This window comes from Clarias gariepinus, chromosome 12 (assembly GCF_024256425.1).
Source record: "Clarias gariepinus isolate MV-2021 ecotype Netherlands chromosome 12, CGAR_prim_01v2, whole genome shotgun sequence".
Taxonomy (NCBI): Eukaryota; Metazoa; Chordata; class Actinopteri; order Siluriformes; family Clariidae; genus Clarias; species Clarias gariepinus.
In genome coordinates this window covers 1976914-2000924 of record NC_071111.1, presented here as the reverse complement: position 1 = coordinate 2000924, position 24011 = coordinate 1976914, and the positions used below count along the sequence as shown (strand labels likewise).

The window sequence follows — 24011 nt, the reverse complement described above, 5'->3', positions numbered from 1 at the left end:
TACACCAAAACACAGAGATTTAAAGAGATTTAAAGTTTACTGAAGTGGCAGTTTGTAGACTGTGGATTTGTGTGTGTGTGCTCTCTAAAACAAATCCCAAAACAGAAGCACACCCTCCACGTTATCAGCGATGGGTCCAGCAGTGACGGCATCATCGTACTCCTCTGGTGGCTCAACTCTTCCTGTATCACCTAAATGAAATAAAAGCAGAGGCTCTGTACAAACAGCTCCATCACATTCTGACCTCATGGTTTAATGTCAAGTCACTCAATTTATCTGATCAGTTAACAACTGCACCCACTTATGAAGTCACTGGTGTCGATGACATCATCATAATACTCAGCCTTTTCTCCAATCCCAGACTTTACTGGAAAAAGAAGAGTTTGTGTGTTTGGGCTTTTAAACACATTTATACTCAATAAAATCCTCATCCAAAGAAGCTTTGATAAATGTGATAAGAGGGATTTCAGAAGCTTAAAGTAAGATAAGGTTGATTGTGAGATCTCATGTGTCAGCATTAAAACACTGGAGTTACTGTAATTCTTCTATACAATACATCATAATCACGTCTCAGAAAGGACACATTTAGTCATTTCTCATCTTTAATTGCAATTCGAATATCTTTCAGTTAATGGAGTCAGACAAACTCACACTCTGGCCTTTTTTACCTGAGAGAAGCTCATCATCCACATGCTCATACCCAGAATGCTGTTCTTCAGAGAGGAGACTTCCTGTTAGAGGAGAGCAGGACAGGAATGAGACACACACACACAGACTCATGAACTCTATTTCAGGAAAACACATTTTTTATGATCTGTCAAATAAGGTACATGTCACATAAACACACACACACCGGTTGTAAGGCAAGGAGAGGGGGGGGGGGGGGTATGCACCTGCACAGGAAAGCCTGCACTCTTGCATGCATGCTCACACACGTACGGTGAAAAGAGAGAAGGAGAGAGAGAGTAAGTTTGTGTGTGTGTGTGTGGGAGACTGAGACTTTACAATGTCCTGAGTAAAAGTCAGATCAGGTTTCTCCCAAATTGCCACACAGCTGAACACATTTACACCCTACACACACTCACCCAAAAATATGTTATTTAAAATAAGTCTAAAATGTTGCCCTGTTTTATTGATTTCAGAGTCTTTTGACTTCATTAGACACCGAGGCCTGTTCTATAGAGTGGTAGAGAGAGGTGTAGGGGGGAAATCATATGATCTCATTAAGTCCATGTACACAGGAGACGAGTGTGGAATAAGAATTAGCAACAAACAAACACGTTTCATCTTTCAGGAGCGCGGAGTGCCACAGGGCTGCAGTTTAAGTCCAACATTATTTAATATATATATAAATGAATTGTCCTCTGTCCTGCGGCTGGTCTCATCCTACACGACTCAGAGATTAAACTCCTGCTGTACACAGACGACCTGGTCCTGCTGTCCCCCAGCCCTCAGGGACTACAGGACAACTTGGACCTGCTGCAGCAGTCCTGTCAGACCTGGACACTGACACTCAACCTCAGCAAGACTGAAACTGTCATCTTCCAAAAAAATCCAGCTCTCAGAGAACAAAACACTAATTTAAACTACACACACGAGACTGAACTTTATAATAACTAAACATTTACATATAATTCTATAGCATTAAAAGACAAACATTTGTAGAAATTTCAATAAAAATTTGGCTCAAAATATTAGAATCAGTGATTGAACCTGTGATTGAACAAGTGATCACCCTGTGTGTCAGTGAAGTGTGGGTCTCGCTCACACACCAGCAAGTCCACACATGGGACAAACACACAATCGAGACACTGCATGCAGAATGATTTTAACAGAAACACCAGGAATAACACGTGCAGGGCAGAATTAGGCCGAGATCAGTTACTGATAAAAATACACTAAAGGGACATTATAAAACTTTGCGGTACCAAGAGTCAAGCAAAGACAATATCATCAGTCCCCTCGTCCAACTGGTCCTGGGTCACTGCACCACAACACAACACACACTAATACACACTAATACACACGGAGTAAGGCAGAGAGAAGGGAGATGACTGACAGCTACCCGGGGTGACATCCTGCCAGCGGCGGCACTGATCTGAATGCTCAGGATGGTGATAACATTTGCATGATCAGTTTTCTATTACTCTTTTGCGTGCCACATATTTTCATGTCACCGTGTAGGACATTAATCTCCAGCCCTGATTCTAGTTTGTGAACGAGGCAGGGGACTGACTGAAGCTCTCCCACAAAGTTGTACGAGATGGGGAGGGAGCGGATGAGATGGACATCACCTCAGGTCTCCTGCAGGAACCCCGGGGCACGTGCCCCAGGATTCAAATTGAAATTTTATTTGTCACATACACAGTCATACACAGTACGAAATGTAGTGAAATGGTTATACGACTGCCATTGACCCTAAAAGAGAATTTAGGTTTACAAATAAGAAATAAATATGAATAAAAGAAATATGATAGATAATTAAATAGAAAAATTTTATTAACCTAGGAAAAATAGAACTAAAAATAAAAATAGAAATGTGCTAGGAAAAATAGAACTAAAAATAAAAATAGAAATATAATGTACATAAACATAGAAATATACTGTACAAATTGAAATATACTGTACTGGGTGTGCAAATATGCATAGAACAAAGTGTCTTTGTGCACTGGTCCAGGATGTAAACGTAAACATGTAGTGTAGTTGTGAAGGTAGGTGTGCAAAGTTATTAAAGTGTCTTTGTGCAATGGTCCAGGATGTAAACGTACAACATGTAGTGTAGATATGAAGGAAGGTGTGCGTGTAATTGTCCATAGTGTCCATGGATGTAAAAAGATTGATTGATTTGATCAATTATGAAAAGATTGTGTTAGTTCTGCATAGTGGTGTGGTTGTGGTTGAGAGACCTTATCGCCTGCGGGAAGAAGCTCCTCCTCAGTCTCTCTGTGTTGGCCTTCAGGGAGCGGAATCACTTCCCAGACCGCAACAGAGTAAACAGTCCGTTATTGGGGTGGCTGAGGTCCTTCATGATCTTCCTGGCCTTGGTCAAGCACCGCTTGCTGTAGATAGAATGCAGGTCAGGGAGCTCGATGCGGATGATGCGCTCAGCTGATCGCACCACCCTCTGTAGAGCTCGTCTGTCCTGCATGGTGCTGTTACCGAACCAGGTCGTGATATTTCCCATCAGGATGCTCTCTATGGTGCAGGAGTAGAAATTCCTGAGCACCTTGGAGGGCAGTCTAAAGTCTCTTAAGCGTCTGAGGTGGTAGAGACGCTGCCAGGCCTTTTTTACCACGGTGTTGATGTGACAGGACCATGCCAGGTCCTGCGTGATGTGAACACCGAGGTATCTGAAGCTGTCCACTCTCTCCACTGGGCTCCTGTTGATGACAGGGGTCTGTTAGTTCCTCACCTGCTTTGTACCGAAGTCCACTAACAGCTCCTTTGTCTTACTGACGTTCAGGAGGAAATTGTTTCTCTGGCACCAGTTCTCCAGATTTCCAACCTCCTCCAGGTAGGCCGTCTCATCGTTGTTTGTGATCAGGCCCACCACAACAGTGTCGACTGATCTGCTGAGCCCCAGTAACATCTCACATTAAACTTTTAACAAGATCTGAACAAGATTTGGATTCAGTGGATTCATTTAGACTGATAATAATGTAAAGGATCTTTTTATCCACAATGTCAAAGCAACACGGTTTAACTCACAATACAAGCTGAGACGCACAATGTGATCAGGTCGTTACACCACATTGTGTGTGTGTGTGTGTGTGTGTGTGTGTGTGTGCGTGTGTTCACTTAATCATATATCTGCGCTTTAAACAAGTATTGACAAGTATTAAACAAGTTGATTCATCACACCATGACAGGAAGAAAAAGTAAGTTTTATAATAATAATAATAATAATAATAATAATGCACCTGTCATCACTTCATGAGTGTAATTTCATGTATGTAATAAAATAGACTTTTATCACACTTTATTAACCTATTATTCTGCTTGACTACAAAAAATTGCATTTTCTCATATAAAGGTTATAGTAATTTTTTTTTTCTTTAAAATGATTGAAAAATGTGTGTGTGTGTGTGTGTTTGCATGTTCTTCCTGTGCTTGGTGGGTTTCCTCCCAGAGTCCAAAGACATGCAGGTTAGGCTAAATGGCATTCAGAAAGTTCCCGTAGTTAATGTGTGAGTTTATATGTGTTCCCTGTCCAGGGTGTACCCTGCCTTGTGCACTAAGGATTCTGAGATAGGTTCCAGGCCCCAAGGACCATGAATACAGGATAAAGCGTTTAAGACAATGAAAGTTATAATAATGCAACTATGCCATCAATTTATGAGTGTAATATCATGTATGAAACAGGCTTTTATAAAACGTATATTAAAAACATTTTTAACTTCTCTTGCTATTAGTCATGAAGGTTATGATTATTTATTATTATCAATTAACATCAGCTATTATAGCTGAACTGCCTCAAACCCTACACACTGTATAAATGCAGATCATTTACTGCTTTCTGTTACACCCAAATGAGGATGGGTTCCCTGTTGAGTCTGGTTCCTCTCAAGGTTTCTTCCTATTGCCTGCTCATCAGGGACGATTTGACTATTTTTATTTATACACATTCACATTCTATACAACCTTAAATAATTCTTTTGATTGTTGTCACAGCATGTGCCGGTGATGGGCGTGCACCCAAATTAATATCGCTCCTCGCTCATTCCGAAGTTCACTAGGTAGGTAGCTCTGATTCTACTGGTGAGCTATCACCATTAATGATCCCGGGCTTCTCCTAAAACACTTCTCTCTAAAAACACAGCTGGGACTTTTGCTACACGGTGGATTTTTTATAAAAGACAGTGGCACAGGAGCAGGGCAATGTGACGCGCCCGTGAGACTTTAAAAGCGGAATGCCGCTATTTGATCTCCGCGAGAGGACAGCGTGTGAACGAGCTGCGCGAGCTCTCGTGGCACCTTGGCTCCCGCTTAGAGCCCGCCTTCGCATCCCCGCCGCTGAAAGGGGAAATGGCCACCGACGGACGTCCAGGAGAGACTCCCGCCTGTGGCCGTGCCCAGAGAGAGCAGGGAGGGGCTGATCTTGGCTCGCGTTCAGCGGGAGAGATCGCCATCATTGGGAGCGTGCAGGAGCGCCACCTCCGCGTGCTCCAAAGCTGCCAGCCTGTGCCCGCATGCCAGTGGGGCACTGCCAACCAGACCAGCAAGTGCATCTTCACCTTCCCTTCCCCTTCTTTCCGTCCTCCCTCCTTTAACCCTTTCCTTTCCCATTTTTCCAAATAAATTACCATTTTGCCTGTAAGACCTCGTCGTGTTTTATGGTGTCGCCCGTGCACTTAGGGTCGAACCCGTTACAATTGTGTAAAGTTGCTTTGCAAAGGAGGGAATCAGGTTCATAACAGACTATAAAAGAACAACATCTTTATCTCTTAACAGTTGTGACACCTTAGTGGAGGAGCTAAAAAACTTTTATGCCCGCTTTGCTAGGGATAGCAGAAAGACACCACTGCCCCATCCTCCCTCTTGTGATACTGCCCCAGTACTGAGCAGCCATGAAGTAAGGCAGTGCCACCGCAACATTAATCCCAGGAAGGCTGCCGGACCTGGTGGAATGCCTGGCTGGGTGCTCAAGGACTGTGGTCTTTGCCACTATTTAATCTGTCTTTGTCACATCATGGGTGCCAGCATGCTTAAAAAAATCCAGTGCCAATCCCCAAAAGATCACATATCAGCTGACTAAACGATTACAGATTGGTTGCACTTGCATCTATATCTGCAAAATATATGGAGAGGTTGGTGATCAAGCACATTAATGTCATACCACCAGTGTTGGGGGATGTTACTTTTCACTAAGAACAGCAGGTCCTTGCAGCAGGTGGTGAAAGCAGCTGGGAAAATTACCGGGACTAGTTTCCAGTGAGGTTAGCACCATTTACACAACATGCTGCCTTCAAAGAGTGCACATCATTCTACATGATCAACATCACCCTGCACATCACCTGTTCCAGTTACTGCACTCAGGCAGAAGGTATAGGTCCATACAGTACACGCCAGAACTACAAGACTGTCCTACAGCCTCTTTCCAGCTCCCTTTCTGTCTTTGCCCCCACCTACTCCTACATATCGTACATCACTCTTACAATAATTGTGAACTGGACTTGCATTGCTGCAGCACACACAATAAATGCACTTTATTACATTATATGTCAGGAAGATGATTCTTTAATGATATAAAAAATGACATAAAATTTGACCTCAGGCTCCTCTGTGATAATGGGCTTTAGATCTTGAAAATGTGCCTCCTGCTCATGAGACCACACACACTGAGGCTTTTGCTTCAGTAGACATTTGAGATAAGCAGAGTGTGGATAGCTGTGGAATGAATTTGGCCAGGTAGGTGACCATCTCCTGGGTCTGGGTTCGATTCCCGGCCAGGCTAGATTTAGAGGCGTGTGTCACGTGACCATGACAAATGAAACCTTGTCTTGCTGGAGTCACATGACTGATTTGAATAAAGGCTCATCCACATGGAATTTCACTACTAAAATCAGCACACTGTGCACCTGAGTAAGCAGAAAACTTGTAGATTAAGAGATTTCCCCTATTTGGGAAGAATTTTTATTTTATGTCTCCAAATAAGGGAGTTACTTTAATTAACTGCTAGAATTTAGAGTCATTTTTCTCTATTTTTAGAGAGTGAATGTGTATTTTGTTCTTTGCTTATTTTTCATTTAAAAGTTCAGAGATGATACTGTAGATAGGCACAAAAATGGAAATTTAAACGAAATAAACTAATACAATTGCAGTTGCAGTAAGGCAGGATTTAAAATAAATGTACAGTAATTGAATAGTTATTAGGTAAAACTTTTTTTTATAAGGAGAAACCGCCTGAACTCATTAATTACACACATTATAGTGTTTGTGTGTGTGTGTGTGTATATATTGTAGCATTTTTCCCCCTAAGAAGGAACCAGCACAAAACAGCACATCCAACCTCCATAAATACACACCCACACTAAATAAAACAGACATCTACCTACACACACACACAACTTGGCCGAAGCCACTGCCCCAAACACCTTTCCCCAACACGGTGAACACATAACAACCCCTCCCACAAAGCATGATGGTTGTCACTCAAACCCCACCCACACCACAATATATATATGTTTAAATAACTGTCCATGATTCTCTAGTTGTGCTGCTTTGCAGAGTGAGCTGCAGGTACATAACATTTTTCCACTAGATGGCAGCACAATGAGCCCTTAAATAAAGCTTCATGAAATTAACCTTATGGTGAAACTTTCGGCTGGAAAGTCACTAAATGAGGCTTTATCTCACCATCACTAGTGCAAAGCAAACATTTATAAAACAGAACATGGCATTCTACCCATGAACATTTTAATGCTTCAGCATAAGATGTACTATGATAAATAAAAGTACAATGATAAATACAAAATGGCGCCAGTGACGTCGGCTGCTATCACGACTCTTTCTTTAAGTTTGTTTTCAGTAATCTAAAACTGGCAAATTCGTAACAATTGAGTACATTAGGTATGATAGACATACTCTTATTTCTATTGCTATACAATGTACTGGCAATTCGACGTTTCTGACGTCGTGAGATCCTGAGGGAGAACACAGGACGCGACCCGAAGCGCCAGCCCCGAAGGAAACAAGTCGGTGTCAGAAACAGGCTGCGCATCCTGCTCGCCAACGTCCAGTCACTAGAGAACAAACTTGATGACCTCAGGGCCAGGGTAAAGTTTCAGAGAGACATTCGGGATAGCAAACTGCTCTGCTTCATCGAAACATGGCTGAACCCAGCGGTGCTGGACCACGACATCCAGCCGGCTATGCTGTTCTCCTTTCACCGAAAGGACACCGAAAGGACTCGGGGAAGTCAAGTGGAGGCAGCGTGTATTTAATGTTGAACAACAGCTGGTGCAACAGAGTGAGTGTTGTTCCTCTCAAACGCTCCTTTTTACCTTCCTCAGCAATTTACATCGGTCATAATCAGCACTGTTTATATTCCACCACAAGCGGACACAGTCACTGCCTTATGCGAGCTGCATGAAGCTGCCGAAGCTGTGGGTGGATAAAACTGTTTGTGACGCTTTGAAATCTCGCACCGCTGCCTATAACGCAGGACTTTCGTAGGGTGACATGGACTCGTACAAGGCTGCATCATATAATGTCCGGAAAGTGGTGAGTCATACACATACAGTAGTGACCCGAGGAGCCTGTGGCACGGACTAAGGACAGTAACGGACGACAAAGCACCAGCATCCGGTATGATGAACGTGGACGTGTCTCCGGCAAATTAGCTGAACACCTTCTATGCTCACTTCGAGGCTGCAGCTAAAGACACTAGCGACGTTAATGCTAGCGGCCCCATCGGCTGCAGACGGGAGGACACTGCCAGGCCTACCCGGAGGAGATTTGAAAACTGAAGAACTGGTGCCAGGGAAACAATATCCTTCTAAAGATCAGCAAGAGAAAGGAGTTGATAGTGGACTTCAGTACAATGCAGGAGAGGAACTAACAGACCCCCGTCATCAACAGGAACTCAATGGAGAGAGTGGACAGTTTCCGATACCTCTGTGTTCACATCACACAGGCCCTGTCATGGTCCTGTCCTATCAACACCATGGTGAAAAAGGCCTGGAAGACGCTTGAGAGACTTCAGACTTCCCTCCAGGGTGCTTAGGAATTTCTACTCCTGCACCATAGAAAAAATTCTGTCGAGAAACATCACCTGGTTCGGGAACAGCACCATGCAGAACTGACAAGCTCTACAAAGGATGGTGCTGTGCTGGACCAAGGATCCAGGAAGATCGTGACGGACATCAGCCACCCCAACAATGGACTGTTCTCTCTGTTGCGGTTGGGAAAGAGATTCTGTTTCCTGAGGGCCAATACAGAAGACTGAGAAGGAACTTCTTCCCGCAGGTAATATGATCTCTAAATTAGTACACCACACAGTACTAAACCATTTTACACATACACACTTATAAACATTTGTATTTTTTGCACTCATTTCGGACATTCAAGAACACTTATGGACACTGCACACCTGTACATTCATGCACATTTACATAATTCTAATTCATCTCTTTGTTCATTGCAAATAAGACACTTTTTGCATATTTGCCCCCCCCCCGACCATTCCTATTTAAATTCTCACTTCATCTTCACACTAAATTTTCTATATTTTTCTATATATTGTACAGAAATCATCTTTTCTCTATATTTGTATAGCTACTTTTTTCTTATTTAGTATATTTTGTCTTCTATAGATATATTATATTTGTTACGTCCCCAGGTCTAGGGTCCCAGGGCGTAACAAATAATAAAATCTTAAACAACCAAACTTTTGTCTGTTTCTCTTTATTTTTTTACACACACACACCGGAAGCTCTTGGCTTCAGGGTTGGGCCTCGGCCAAAACAATAAACAAAAACCCTGCCCTATCTCCTCCCAAAAACTAACTACACTACAAAGAAAACTAAACCAAAAACACAGGGCTAAACTGACTCCCTAACTAAACATTCAAAACAGGAGAAAACAGGTCTAACTAAAATGGCACCCAACCCCTACTGCTTCCATCAACGAAAATGTATAAACAAACAAAAATAACTATTTACAATATTTACAAACAATTAACATAAACACAAAGAGACCAAAACACACACCACACAAGCTCACAAACACAGGCGCGATCCAACAGCTCTATTTTGGAACATAAACAAACAAGCACTAGCAACATCTCCCAACACAGCGCGCGCTTCCGGCTTTCTTCCGCGACCTTAAAAAGACGCGCAGGTCCAACGACGGCCAATCCTGGCGCACGTCATGCACGTCCAATCAGGGCGAGGCCACCTGCAGGAAAGGGAAAGCGAGAGAGAGAGAGAAAAAGAGCGCGCATGCACGCCGCCACCAGCGTTCGCGCCTCTACGCCTACATGCCACACACACACTGGCATATAACATATTACATATTTATTTACTATGAATAATCTTAGTAAATAAATATATAATATAATACAGGCAGTCGTTTAGGCATTTCACTGCATATCGTAGTGTGTATGACTGTGTATGTGACAAATAAAATTTTAATTTGAACACAGCTAGGGATACTTGATACAGCTAGGGATACAGTTGATGTGACACTTAGCTGATCTACGCTGTACATTTTGCATAGACATTGTGAACCCATATACCACATACATTAAATTCACTTCATATGTGCAGAGACTCACATCACATGTGCAGGACAGATCTGTGGCATATCTGCCTCGTTGTGCAAAAATAAGCCAGGCCAAATCTTAGGAAACGTCGGGGTCAGATCTTGGCCAGTGTAGTTTTGCTACTATGCTTGATTTGGACCAATGTAAAAAAAATTACAGGGTGAGCTAGCCCAGCTGTGGCACAGATTTTCATCAGATGTGTAGAACAGATCTGTACTGTATTGACCCGTTATGCATGACACTTGCTTTTGCTTTACACGCACACCTGAAAGATAGGAGGCGGAGCTTTGTTCATCAGCACTGACGTTATTTTGATATATATGGGGAAAATGAAAAATGCCTTGTCTGATTTGTCTTTGAAGCTTTGCAATGATTTCCTCTCAACTTTCTAATAAGGTAATGTTGAGTGTGATTGGTCTCTCTCTCTCTCTCTCTCTCTCTGTAGGGGGCTGAGTGAGGGGACACACTTCTCTCTGTCTCTCTGGGTGAGTGGAGGTGAACACATCGTGTACAGTGAGGAGGGAGATGGAAATCTGTCTGACTTTTATTCTTCTCTCATCCACACTCACTCTCACAGCAGCTGGTAAGTACACACTCATTATTCAGACGATCACATCACACTTCTCAATTCTAAATAGTAAACATCAATTTTATCAATAAATGTAGCTTTATAAATCATGTAAATGTTTCCTGTACGCATGCTTTCTCCTCTGGTGTTTACTACATGCACGCTATAGCATCCAGTATAAAATCATAAAATCAGGTCTGATTAGTGTTTACAGTTTACATTTTTTTTAGAGTAAAAAAGTGAGTTTTTGTGAGTGTGAGGGATAAACCTGACTTTTATATTCACTTTATCATAAAAACAGTATTTAACAGAAAAAAAATAAAACTGTCACAATTTTCTATTTTTTCCTTTTTGTTTTTTTTTCCCCACAAAGAAAATCCCACCAGGCTCCCCACTCCACCCCACACCAACAACCCCAACTCCTTTGTTTGGTTTTAGTTCATTAGTCCCTATTAAAGTTTACAGCCCTGTTCACAGTTTAAGTGTATCTCCCCTTGTGTGTGCTGTGCTGTACCCTGCTCTTTCACTCTTGTGCACTGTTGCACTTACTGATTGACTGTGAGTTTTTCTGTTTAGTAAACTCTTCTGTAGTTTCTATTTTATCCTCTCCTTGACTTCTCAGCATTTCTTTAGTCGTTTGTGATTGTGTATTCTTTATGGGTACTGTACCTCTTCGGTGAAGACACTAGGGACATGGTTGATCTCCTGTACAGTGTCGGGTTTAATACTTGCACAATTTGGCTAATGTTCATATTAGCACCTGTTGCAGTATCTGTTTCTGTGGTGTTGTTTTGTTCATCACTGAACTTTTTGATTGCTGACTCTGGTGTGTCACTGCTTTGGAGGTCCGGATCCCACTGTTTGCGTACAGACAGCTTAGCCTTTCATGCCCAACATCCCTGCGTGCAAAACACCTTAGCCGCGCTGTAGTGGCAAAGAGTTCACATTAAATGTCTATACTTGATTACAGTGGAACCTCGGATTACAAGTAACGCGGTTTATGAGTGTTCCGCAAGACGAGCAAAGATTTTTAATAAATTTTTACTTAAAAAAACGAGCGTTGTCGTGGTTTATGAGCACTGGGTATCATGTATCACGCATGCGCTTCTTGTTTTGACACCGAGCGTCGCGTCATCACAACTGAGCCAACGGTTTTTCTCTCTCTCGCGCTGTGGAATTGTAGGTAACCATCTCCCCTGATGGGTGAATGCACACACACACACAGACATTAACGGAGAGACCGTTTAAAAATTCACAAGGAACATTGCCAGTCACACTCGCATGAGCGCATACTAACGGAATCACTGCTGTAAAGTAAAACAACAACAACAAAAAAAAAATTAATCAGGGGTCCGTTCTTCGTACGTCGCTTGACACACCCGAGATAAATTAACACATCCAAGATGAGATCATCATGCTAATTACGATCCAGCTAATTCGGTTCTTCGAGCTCACCTGTGTTGATGTATGAGTATAACTGGATTGAATTGTCTAGGATTATTGCGCGTTCGTAAAGGCGATATGCATCCACAGTAGAAACACTGATCACAAGCCCTTCGGTTGGTTGGTTGATGAAATGGAAAAAGAGCGGCCATTTTTTCTGTAACACGTGTTATGCGCTGAAATGCCCCCCTGCCATGGATCCCCCCACCTAATCGCTATCAAATATTATATTAGAACATAAATTCATAGGTTAATGGTTTACAAATTACAAATTACATGAGACAATAAAATAAAATAAGCAATATAAAAATAAATATGTTGTATATGAAAAAATAGAAATATTATGTATACTTTTATAATGTTTATTTTATAATACAATTAGTTTCGTCCAATTTATCATTATAAAATATTTATTTTTGATATACAGTGGAACCTCGGATTACGAGCTTAATTCGTTCCAGAAGTGGGCTTGTATTCCAAAACACTCGTAAACCAAATTTAATTTTCCCATAGGAAATAACGGAAACTTAAATTATTCATTCTACAGCCCCCAAAAATAAATACATAAATATAATTAATACAAAATATAAAGTAAAAATAAAACAAATTAACCTGTACTTTACCTTAAAAAAATGTAAAAATAAACCCCGACAGATAAGGGTTTTCGTTTGTGCACGCAGAGTGTATGTGTGTAAAATGTGCGCGCCCACACACACACACACACACACACACATTAACGGATAGACCGTTTTTAAAACCATTTAAAAATTAGCAAGGAACATTCCTACTGTAGTCACACTCACGTAAGCGCAAACTAACAGGATCACTGCTGTAAGTAAAACAACAACAACAAAAAACAAATTAAACAGCTCCTCACCTTTGAAAACAATCGCGACAGAGAGAAGTTTGTGTGTTTATTTGGCAACCTGAGAGGAGGGGGGCTGAAGGGGGGCTCGCTCGCGTTTACAGCCCCCTTCTCTCAAGTTGCCAAACAAACACACAAACTCCCTGCCTTACACAGACACAAACACGCGCACTCAAAAACCCTGCAGGCACTAAGACCCAGCAGGGGAGACGATAGGTCTCGGCTTTACAGCTCCCCTTCTCTCAGGTTGCCAAATAAACACACAAACTCTTCTCTGTCGCGACTCTTTTCAAAGGTGAGGAGCTGTTTAATTTTTGTTGTTGTTGTTTTACTTACAGTAGTGATCCCGTTAGTATGCACTCACGCGAGTGTGACTAGCGATGTTCCTTGCTAATTTTTAAACGGTTTTAAAAACGGTCTCTCCGTTAATGTGTGTGTGTGTGTGTGTGTGTGTGCGCGCGCGCATGCACATCTCACACACACAGCACGTGTGTGTATTCACCCAGCAGGAGAGACGATTACCTACAATTCACCTGCAAAAGGGGGAAAAAACTTTGGCTCACTTGTGATGACATAACGCTCGCTGTTAAAACAAGAAGCGCATGCGTGAAACATGATACTCGGTGCTCGTTAACTAAGACAATGCTCGTTTTTCAAGTAAAAAATAATAAAAAATTGTTGCTCGTCTTGCAAAACACTCGTAAACCACGTTACTCGTAATCCAAGGTTCCACTGTATATAAATATTTATTTGCATATTTTTATGACAAACTCCTGAAAAAAAATGTGTTACAAAATAAACATTATACAAGAATTTGTATGAATTCAATATAATCAAATATCATATTAGAAAATAAATTCATAGGTTTATTATTATCAAATATGATATTACTATTATAATAAACCCTAGGCACGAAACAGCCTTCAAGACCATTAATTCAAATTCTTGAATAATGTTTATTTTGTAACATTTATTTTTCAGGGGTTTGTCATGAATATGCAAATAAATATTTATATATAATACAAATAAATATTTTTTATAATAATACATTGGATGAAACTAATTTTATTATAAAATAAACAATAAAAGTATACATGTTGTATTTGAAAAATATATTAATATTTAAATTTTTTTCATATAAAAAAAAGTTATATATGAAAAACAGCCGAATATTATAAAGAGCCGATTATTTTTCCATTTCGTCAACCAATTGGAGGGCTTGTGATCAGTGTTTCTACTGTCGATGCATATCGCCTTTTAAACCAACGCACGAACGCGCAATAATTCTAGACAACTCAATCCAGCCATACTAATCATCAACAACAGTAATCGTAATTAGTACGATGATCTGATCTTAAATGTGTCAGTTCATCTCGGATGTGTCAAGCGACGTACGAAGAACGGACCCCTGATTAATTAGTTTTTTTGTTGCTGTTGTTGTTGTTTTACCTTACAGCAGTGATTCCGTTAGTGCACTCACGCCCACTTCTAACACACACACAGCGCCTATGTGCACAAACGGAAACACTTTATTTATTATTTTATTTTTTTATTTATTTTTAAGTTTTTTTTAAAGGTAAAGTGCAGGTTAATGTGTTTTATTTTTACTTTATATTTTGTGTTAAATATTTTTATGTATTTAATTTTTGGGGCTGCGGAACGAATAACTTGAGTTTCCATTATTTCCTATGGGAAAAATATGGTTTACAAGTGTTTTGGAATACGAGCCCACTTCCGGAACGAATTATGCTCGTAATCCGAGGTTTCACTGTATTTAAAATGTGTCTACGTAAGGATATTGGAGCTTTTGCACACGAGTGGGATTGCTTTTATGGGGCCAGCTGAAGAAGGCCAGCTTCTTCATTATCACCTCATCTTTAATGAACGCGGGCAAGATTGAGATTTCCACACATGTCGCAGGGACAAATAGAGGGGTAACATGGACCACCATGGCTTTGTTCATTTGGGATGCAAAGTAAGTGTGTGTGTGTGTGTGTGTGTGTGTGTGTGTTTGTGTGTGTGTGTGTGTCTGTGTGTGTGTGTGTGTGTGTGCGTGTGTGTGTGTGTGTTCATTCTCTAACAGGATATTTGGTGTAGACTTGAAGGTGAACATCCTGAAATGTTCTGATGTAGACATGGTTTATTATACTGTCGGGTCTTAATGGACAGATTATGTGTGCTCAGCCTGTCCTGTAAGGATCTTATTCTCACTTCACTCAAATCTATTTTTCTTTAGGATTTATAGTGATTATTTGTTCATGAATTTATTAATAATGTTTAAGACATGTTGTTATATTTTTAATGACCAATTATTTCTGATGTTTATTTTTCATGAATGCTTCTGGAAGCTATTGATGTGCATGGACTCCTTGATTAGTTGCCTGTGTGCATGTGACTGCATAATTTTATATTTTATTTTATTTTATTGGTAATACAGTTTAAAAAAAGTTTTTTATGAGCGTTTTCAGTTTACTTATTTCTCCCTGAGGTTGTGATACATTTGCAATCTTCTCTCTCTCTCTGTCTCTCTTTCTCTTAGGCAATGTGAGAGTGGTGAATGGCAGTCGGTGTGTTGGGAGAGTGGAGGTTTTTAAGGAGGGACAGTGGGGAACAGTGTGTAGTGCTGGATGGGACATGAATGATGCTGCAGTGATGTGCAGAGAACTAGGCTGTGAGGAGCCTGTTAATGTGCGCTACCTTGCTCATTTTGGACATGGATCAGGACCGATCTGGATAAAGGGTTTGAACTGTAGTGGATCAGAGTCAACATTGAAGAACTGTAGCACACTGGGATGGTATGAAGATTTCTGTAAACACGAACATGATGTTGGAATCACCTGCTCAGGTAAAGGTTTAATCATCATACACCACCAGCCCAAAATAAATAAATTAATTGATGGACCTGTTTTAGGTGCAGAAAATAATTTGGCAATAAGATTTTGCTGAAATTACTTGAATTTTGTAACCATTCAGTGTGATGTTCAGTGTAACCATTCAGTGTGCATTATAAGGCTTTTCCCCTGATTTTCCCCATAATTTAGTCGTGTCCAATTCGTTCCCCCCACATTAAGGCTACTTACTACCATTTAGCCAGGAGGTTTGTCACGTGTTTCCTCCGAACCACGTGACACCAGCCAACCTCTTTTTTTCGAATTGCTCGCGCACCGTTAGGGGCTGCGTAACACACTCGGAGGACAGCGCTATCCTCTCCCTCCACGTGCACAAGCTCACAGACACAGATCACAGAATGGTGTAGACCCGTGATTAATGTGGGAGCACTAAGTATCTCTCATCCCTCCCTGCTGAAAGAGCTCGGCCAATTTAGCTCTCTCGAGGGCTCCGGCTGTGAGAGGTTACAGCATCACCCAGAAACCGAACCAGCGATCTCCGGGTGATAGGGCGAGCACTTTACCACTGCGTCACTCGGAGGCGCATTATAACCTTTAAGGATAATGCTGAATCATCCTTTTCTGATAATGCTTATTAGAAAAAAAGGCTTCAAAGATGTACTTTGGAGGGCTAAAAAAAAGGTCACGTAGTCTAATGAGTCCAAATTGATCTTATTGTAGAGTGAGTGAGGGTAAGAAGAGAACTGCATGAAGCGATGCACCCATCATGCACACTGGCCTCTGTACAACACTCTGGCAGTGTTATGATCGGCGGTTGCTTCAATTGGCCAGGTATAGGCTCAGCAAATGATATGGCAATAAAATGAAGTCTACATTACTACTAATATCTAATCATTTTGAGTCATACACATTCACATTTTATGCAAACTTCCATAATTCTCTGTTGATTGTGTAAAGCTGCTTTGCAACAATGACAATTGTTAAAAGTGCTATGCAAATAAAATGTAATTTTATATCTGTTATCACCCAGATGAGGATGGGTTCCCTGTTGAGTCTGGTTCCTCTCAAGGTTTCTTCCTATTGCCATCTCAGGGAGTTTTTCCTTGCCACTGTCGCCGTCACCCTTGGCTTGCTCATCAGAGACATTTCATTCATCATTCATTCATTTCATTATTATCTAGACACATTTTTCTCACACATACACACTTCCAAATATTTTCTTTTCTTTTCTTTTCTTTTCTTTTCTTTTCTTTTCTTTTCTTTTCTTTTCTTTTCTTTTCTTTTCTAGAAAAAAAAAAATCTTTAATTGTTTTTTTTGTGAAGCTGCTTTGAGACAATGACCATTGTTAAAAGCGCTATATAAATAAAATTGAATTTAATTGAATTGAATTAATTGAATTTAATTGAAAGTGGGCGGCACGGTGGTGTTGTAGTTAGCATTGTCGCCTTGCACCTCTAGGCTCTGAGTTCAATTCCTGGCCAGGCTCGATTCCAGTCTCTGTGTGCATGGAGTTTGCATGTTCTTCTCGTGCTTGGTGGGTTTTCTCCAGTTACTCCGGTTTCTGAGTGATCAGGTTATCACTTTATGAATTTTTACTTTCTGGTCATATTCCAAGTCTCATAAGAAATTTTTTTTACACATAAACTGACCACCACATTGTGTGCTATATTTAAAATTGAATATTAGATAGTATTAGTATACTATATTATTAGTATTATTATTAACTCCCCTTCTGAAAGCATTGGGAAAAAGGGCAAATTCAACCATGAATCCACCATTATGAATTATAATAATCAGGAGTTAAAAAAAATCCACTTGAGTACCTGTATAACCTGAATCAAAATAACAAGAACTGTCCCTGCACTCATACAAGCATTACTTTTGGACTGAAGTCACTGACTCATAATTCAGCCAGCTTTAATTGTTGTGATCCGTGATTTTCCAGATTTTTCTCCCTAATTTAGACATGTCCAACTCCCACCCATCATTAGGGTACTCCTCAATCGAGGCTACTACGACCAGTCAGGGAGGGCCAAAGAATTTCACGTCTCCTCCAAGCCATGTGATGCCAGCCAACCTCATCTTTTCGAATTGCTCACTATACTACAGTATATACTGTTGGAAGCAGCATAATTAACACAGAGGACAACACTATCTGCTTATTCTGCTTGCGTGAGCTCACAGACGCTCGAGATTGACTGAGAGACGCGATTGTTGTGACAGCACAGAGTACTACCCATCCCTCCCCTGTGAGAGAGCTCAGCCAATCAGGTCTCTCCAGGCCCCTGGTTGTGGGAGGCTACAGCATCATCCGAAATTTCCAAATGATAGGGCAAACACTTTAGCACTCTGACAATTGGGGCCCAATTATTGTGACATTCAAAACAATATTTTTGTAACTTTGAATGGTAATTATGAATTTACCAATACAAGTATTTGTGTTTTAAAATAGAAAAGGAACCTACAATTTATGGTGACACCATTACAGCTGATCAGAAGACAGTTATACTGACAGGTAAGATGATAATGTGACAATTTTGTGCTGTCAATCATAAACATAGTCATAAATTACATCAAAATTGATTTCCAGTCATTGATTAAATTGTTACAGACAACATACCAGAGTGCTGCAGTTCTAAGCAATATGTCACAAATATTAGGGAGAAAGCAGAAGAAAGAAAGAGAAAATATTAAACTGTTATATCTTTTTTTTGTCTGGAAAAATAAGTATATTTATGTTCATTATTTTACACAGTGATTCAGCGAACCTGATCCTTTTTTCCAACTAACTTTATTCTCTCACTCTCTAAGATGGCGTGAGGTTGGTGAATGGTGAAAGTCGCTGTGCTGGGAGAGTGGAGGTTTTTCATGATGGACAGTGGGGAACAGTGTGTGGTTCTGCCTGGGATATGAAAGATGCTGCAGTGGTGTGTAGAGAGCTGCACTGTGGGGAGCCTGTAGGTCTGCGGTACTGGGCTGAGTATGGACAAGGATCAGGAAAAATCTGGATATATGATTTGTACTGTAGGGGATCTGAGTCAACACTGAACAACTGTAGCTCACAAGGGGGACATGCCTGTGATCATATTATTGATGCTGGAGTCATCTGCTCAGGTAAATGTCTGTAAACGTCAGGATTGTGTCATTTAAAGTCCATGATATGTATGTTCTGTGAAATAAAATATTATTGGATTAGTTTTAATTTTCCAAAATCATGCTTTACAAAACTATATATAATATTGTAATGAAACTACCACAAGTGACCCTGTAAAGCTCAAGAGGTAGAGAATAACAGAATGAATGAATAAAAAAAAAATAATAATAACTTTTAGGAGCACATACTTGGGCAGTCAGGTGTTGTTCAAATGGAACTTATGCAACAAATGACTGTATTTAGAAAAACAAAATGCCATTTGTTACATTCTTGATTTGACAAAAAGTTATTTTTATTTTTGCATTAATTTTAAGTGCACTTTAGATCTGTTTAAAGAACATTGCAACTAATTTTTTTTATATTCAGTATTGTTGAAAATGTGCACAATGTTTACAAAATTAAATAAAACACAGAGAAAAAACCAAGACTGTCTGCTGGTCCTCACCGGTGTTCTGGGAGAGTGGAGGTGTATCATGGACGTTCCTGGGCCCCAGTGTGTGATGCTGGCTTTGACCAACAGGATGCAGAGGTTGTTTGTCAACAACTGGGCTGTGGAATTCCTGTGAAGGTGCTGGGATCAGCTGCTTTTGGCCGAGGGGAGGGTCAGGTGTGGACAGAAGAGCTTCAGTGTAGAGGAACTGAATCTGAGATTGCCTTTTGTCCAACATCATCTTCACTCAATCACTCACAGTGCTCCCATGACAACGATGTGGGATTAATATGTTCTGGTTAAGTATCATGACATAAAATCTTGTTAAAGACCACATAGCTGTCAAACATTATGATGTCTTTGTTAATGTTCCTCTTTCACTGAGCTCTCGGCTGTTTGTTCAGGTCACACAAAGGCTCGGCTGGTCAACGGACCAGACTCCTGTGCTGGTCGAGTGGAGCTCCAGTACCTCAGTGACTGGGGCACAGTTTGTGCTGTTAGCTGGGATATGAGAGCTGCAGATGTTCTCTGTGCACAGCTGGGTTGTGGGAGTGCTGTGGCTGTGGTGGAGGTGGACTGGTTTGGGGAGGGGAGTGGCCACATCTGGGCTGATGTGTTTGATTGTCAGGGGAATGAGACACACCTATCACAATGTGGCATCTCATCATGGAGCCGAGCTGCATGCTCTCATGAACACAATGCTGGAGTCATCTGTAATGGTAAGATATTAACCTCCATTAACCTACACCACGTTAGTGTATAAACTCAGTGTTCATTAGAATATTTAAATGATGTTCTTCTGCTTCAGGATCATCCATGGCGTTTCATGAGGGACGAGTGCGGTTGTCTGGAGGGAGCGAGTGTCAGGGGGAGGTGGATATTTATTTCAGGCACGACTGGAGAAGAGTTCTCCTGGACTCGTGGAGTCTGTCTGAGGTGTCTGTGCTCTGCAGACAGCTGGGCTGTGGCTCTGTGCTGAACTACCGCTCCTCTCCATCCACCACTGAACACAAACACATGTGTGTAACGGGTTTCAGCTGCTCTGGGAGTGAAGCTCATCTGGGGAACTGCAGCAGTGCGCAACCTGTCAACTGCAGCTCTGGGGAACAGCTGTACATCACTTGCTCAGGTACGCAGCACAACACCGACAAATGAGCAATTAACAACAGTAATATGCTCTTTTAAAATATCCTTATTAAATATACAGACTCATCAAATGTATTAGAAAGTTATGTTTATTTCATATTTCAGACCCTAGGTCCATTAGGCTGGTTAGTTCTGGGGGAGACTGTGCAGGAAGGCTGGAGGTTTTCCACGGCGGCTGGTGGGGGACAGTGTGTGATGACTCGTGGGATATCAAGGATGCGCAGGTGGTATGCAAACAGCTGCAGTGTGGAGTGGCCCTCAGTACCCATATGCCAGCCTGGTTTGGTCCTGGAACTGGGTCCATATGGCTGAATGAGGTGGAGTGTGAGGGGAACGAGACGTCCCTGTGGAACTGCAGATCTCAGCTGTGTGAAGAGGGGGAATGTGGACACCAGGAGGACGTAGGAGTCGTGTGCTCGGGTACAGTGTGCTTTATTTTACAACATTATCTCCATGTGTCTGTATTCTTAATTTGGGGAACAATCATCCAATTTCCTTCAAAAAAGGTAAATGTAAAAGGTTGTTATTCATAGAACTGTGGTTGTCTGATCACCTCCAAGTACAGTGTGATTCAATTAGATTTCTTCTTACAGAGTTCTAAAAAATTTCTGGTTCCCAGTCGGAAGAGACTATGCCATTTAACTAACTTTTTTTTTTAATAGTGCTATTCTGTATTGAACAATCTTCTAAAAATTACAACTGCATTCCAGCCACCAGTAGGTCCAGTGCTGCAGCTGCAGTGATGCAGTGCTGGAGTATAAAGTTTGGGGCATCAAACGAGTGCAGCAGCTTGGGTAGCCTAGAAGGGTCTGTTTCTATCTAAATAACAACTGGTAAATTGAGGGGATTAGGGGCTTAGGTTTGTAGATAGGACATGGTAAGCTGACACACAGATTGTTGAACAATTGACAAACAAAATGAGTACAAGGCCTGCAGATGAATATCACCGTCCCTAATTGTTAGGAGGTTGAAATACATTTGTGTGATCAGGCACAGTGTGATAATTGAGATTAGACCAGAGAATTATGAAGAGTATACTATACTGTATGTATAAGTGTTGAAATGCTCTTCTCCCAGAGTTTAAAGAGATACGACTCACAGACGGCTGTCAGGGGAATCTGGAAGTGTTCTACAATGGAACCTGGGGTAATGTGTGTCACAATCAGATGGATGATGAGACAGTAAACATGGTGTGTCGAGAGCTAAACTGTGGAAGACGTGGCAGTCTGTCAAACACTAAAGCAAGAGTCAAATCTGCTCCTAACTGGCTGGATGATCTGATGTGTAGGAAACACGACTCTAATCTGTGGCAGTGTCCATCTTCACCCTGGGAAAGGAACACATGTGATGATCATGAGGATGTGGCTCATATTATCTGTACAGGTGGGTGAAGTCAGACTTTCTGGTTCAGTTCCATAAACTGCTGTTTCATTGTGAATCGTGTTTTAAATAATAATAATAATAATAATAATAATAATAATGTGGAAAAAGTCTGATCAAAGTCTGCTCTGGACTTGTCAGGGACTGGGTTAGATCAGTGGGTAAGACATTGGACTACAGTATTGATTGGCAGGACACATATTTAAACCCCAGGCCCACCTCAACAGTCTGCAACTGTTGAACACAGAGGACGTTGGAGGACGTTACATTTTAAAGTATCTAATTACATTACAAAATTACTGCCATTAAAAAGTAATCAGTTACATTACAGCGTTACATTCTGATAAAAGTAACTAGTTCGAGTACTTTTCCATTGCAAAAAATAAAAACTACTGTGTGATTCCTTATGAATGTTGTTTTAGTCAAGACCTTTATTTTTATTATTATTATTATTATTATTACTATTATTATTACTATTATTATTAAATTATAATCTGTTAACTACTAATGACCCTATCTCACCTATGTGGTTTCGTGCGGTGGCCGTAAGTTAAACGCATCGGTCCTCGCATAGTTAAACCGCATAGGTGGGATAGGGGTATAAAGGCAGGAATAACTTTAATGATTCAGTTTTCATCGTCGGTCCTCACATAGTTAAATGCATAATATATAGGGGTATAACAGCAGGAATAACAGAGGGGGGCAGGTTATCAGGGGCGGGGCTTGTAGGACAACTTTCACACATACACACTAACGGATTGGGAGTGACTGCTGTCTGGCTCATGGATTGCATAAATTGTCTGAATAATGGATTAAATGTTTGAAAACATGGATGAAAATAAATAAATAACTGAGAACTTAAATGGCGGACGTAACACGTTAGATTTCTCGTTACATCAAAAAAGTACTCCAAGTTACACCCAACACTGCTGTTGAACAGATCAGATCTATAATGAGGTAAATGAAATCCTGCATGTGTAACATTTCATTAATGTGTGTATTTTATTACTGCAGATGATGAAAAGTCTCTACATACACAAGAAAAGTGTTCTCCAAATTCCTCTCAGAAACACTGCTCAAGTAAGGAAATATAGGGCAAAGCTATACGTCTACATTTTAATGCATTCCTTAATGTAGAATTCACACACAGTAATCCTCACAGTAGAATTCCCTAGACACAGTCTGGGTTAATTTAACAACATGTTGCATTTATATAAGTCCAGTTGGACTTAAATGAACTACATTAAAACAAATGATTTTACTTACAAATTATTTTACTTTACTTACTATTATTCACTTTAAATTACCATGTTACATAGTTTTTAATTATTACTCATCAAAGAAATTACAGAAATGTAACATTCTTGTTAAACCCAACCACGTTGAGTGTAATATGAGGTTCTATAACCATAGTGTTGTAGTTCAGTGTGTGAGTGGAGCTGTTCTTCAGTGTTGGTGTGTTTCCTCATGTGATGTAGAGCACTGGTCTCTCAGGCTGAGTGGAGGAAAGGGAAGCTGCTCTGGGAGGTTGGAGGTGTATCATAACGCTACGTGGGGCTCCGTTTGTGATGATCAGTGGAACATCAGGAACGCTCAGGTGGTGTGCAGACAGCTGGGCTGTGGCTCGGCGCTGAGTGCTGATAGGAATGTTAGCTTTGGTCCTGGTGAAGGGACTATCTGGCTGAACAGAGTGAAGTGTCGAGGGGATGAGATCCACCTGTGGGACTGTCATCATTCCCTGAAGAAACACACTGACTGCTCTCATGCTGGAGTCACCTGTGCAGGTCAGAGGGGTGTGCTAACTTTTTAGCTTTCTCTCTCCACTCACTACACTTTTCTCACAGTGTTAAGACTTAATAACTTTTTTATGATCTTAGATGTTAGCCTAAAAGCTCAGACACTAAACTAATA

At 40.9% G+C, this 24011-nt stretch overlaps 1 pseudogene; it reads left to right on the top strand.

Moving 5' to 3' along the window:
* Positions 1–5025: 5025 nt before the first annotated feature.
* Positions 5026–24011, top strand: part of LOC128534665 (scavenger receptor cysteine-rich type 1 protein M130-like) — a 28847-nt pseudogene continuing 9861 nt past the window's right edge.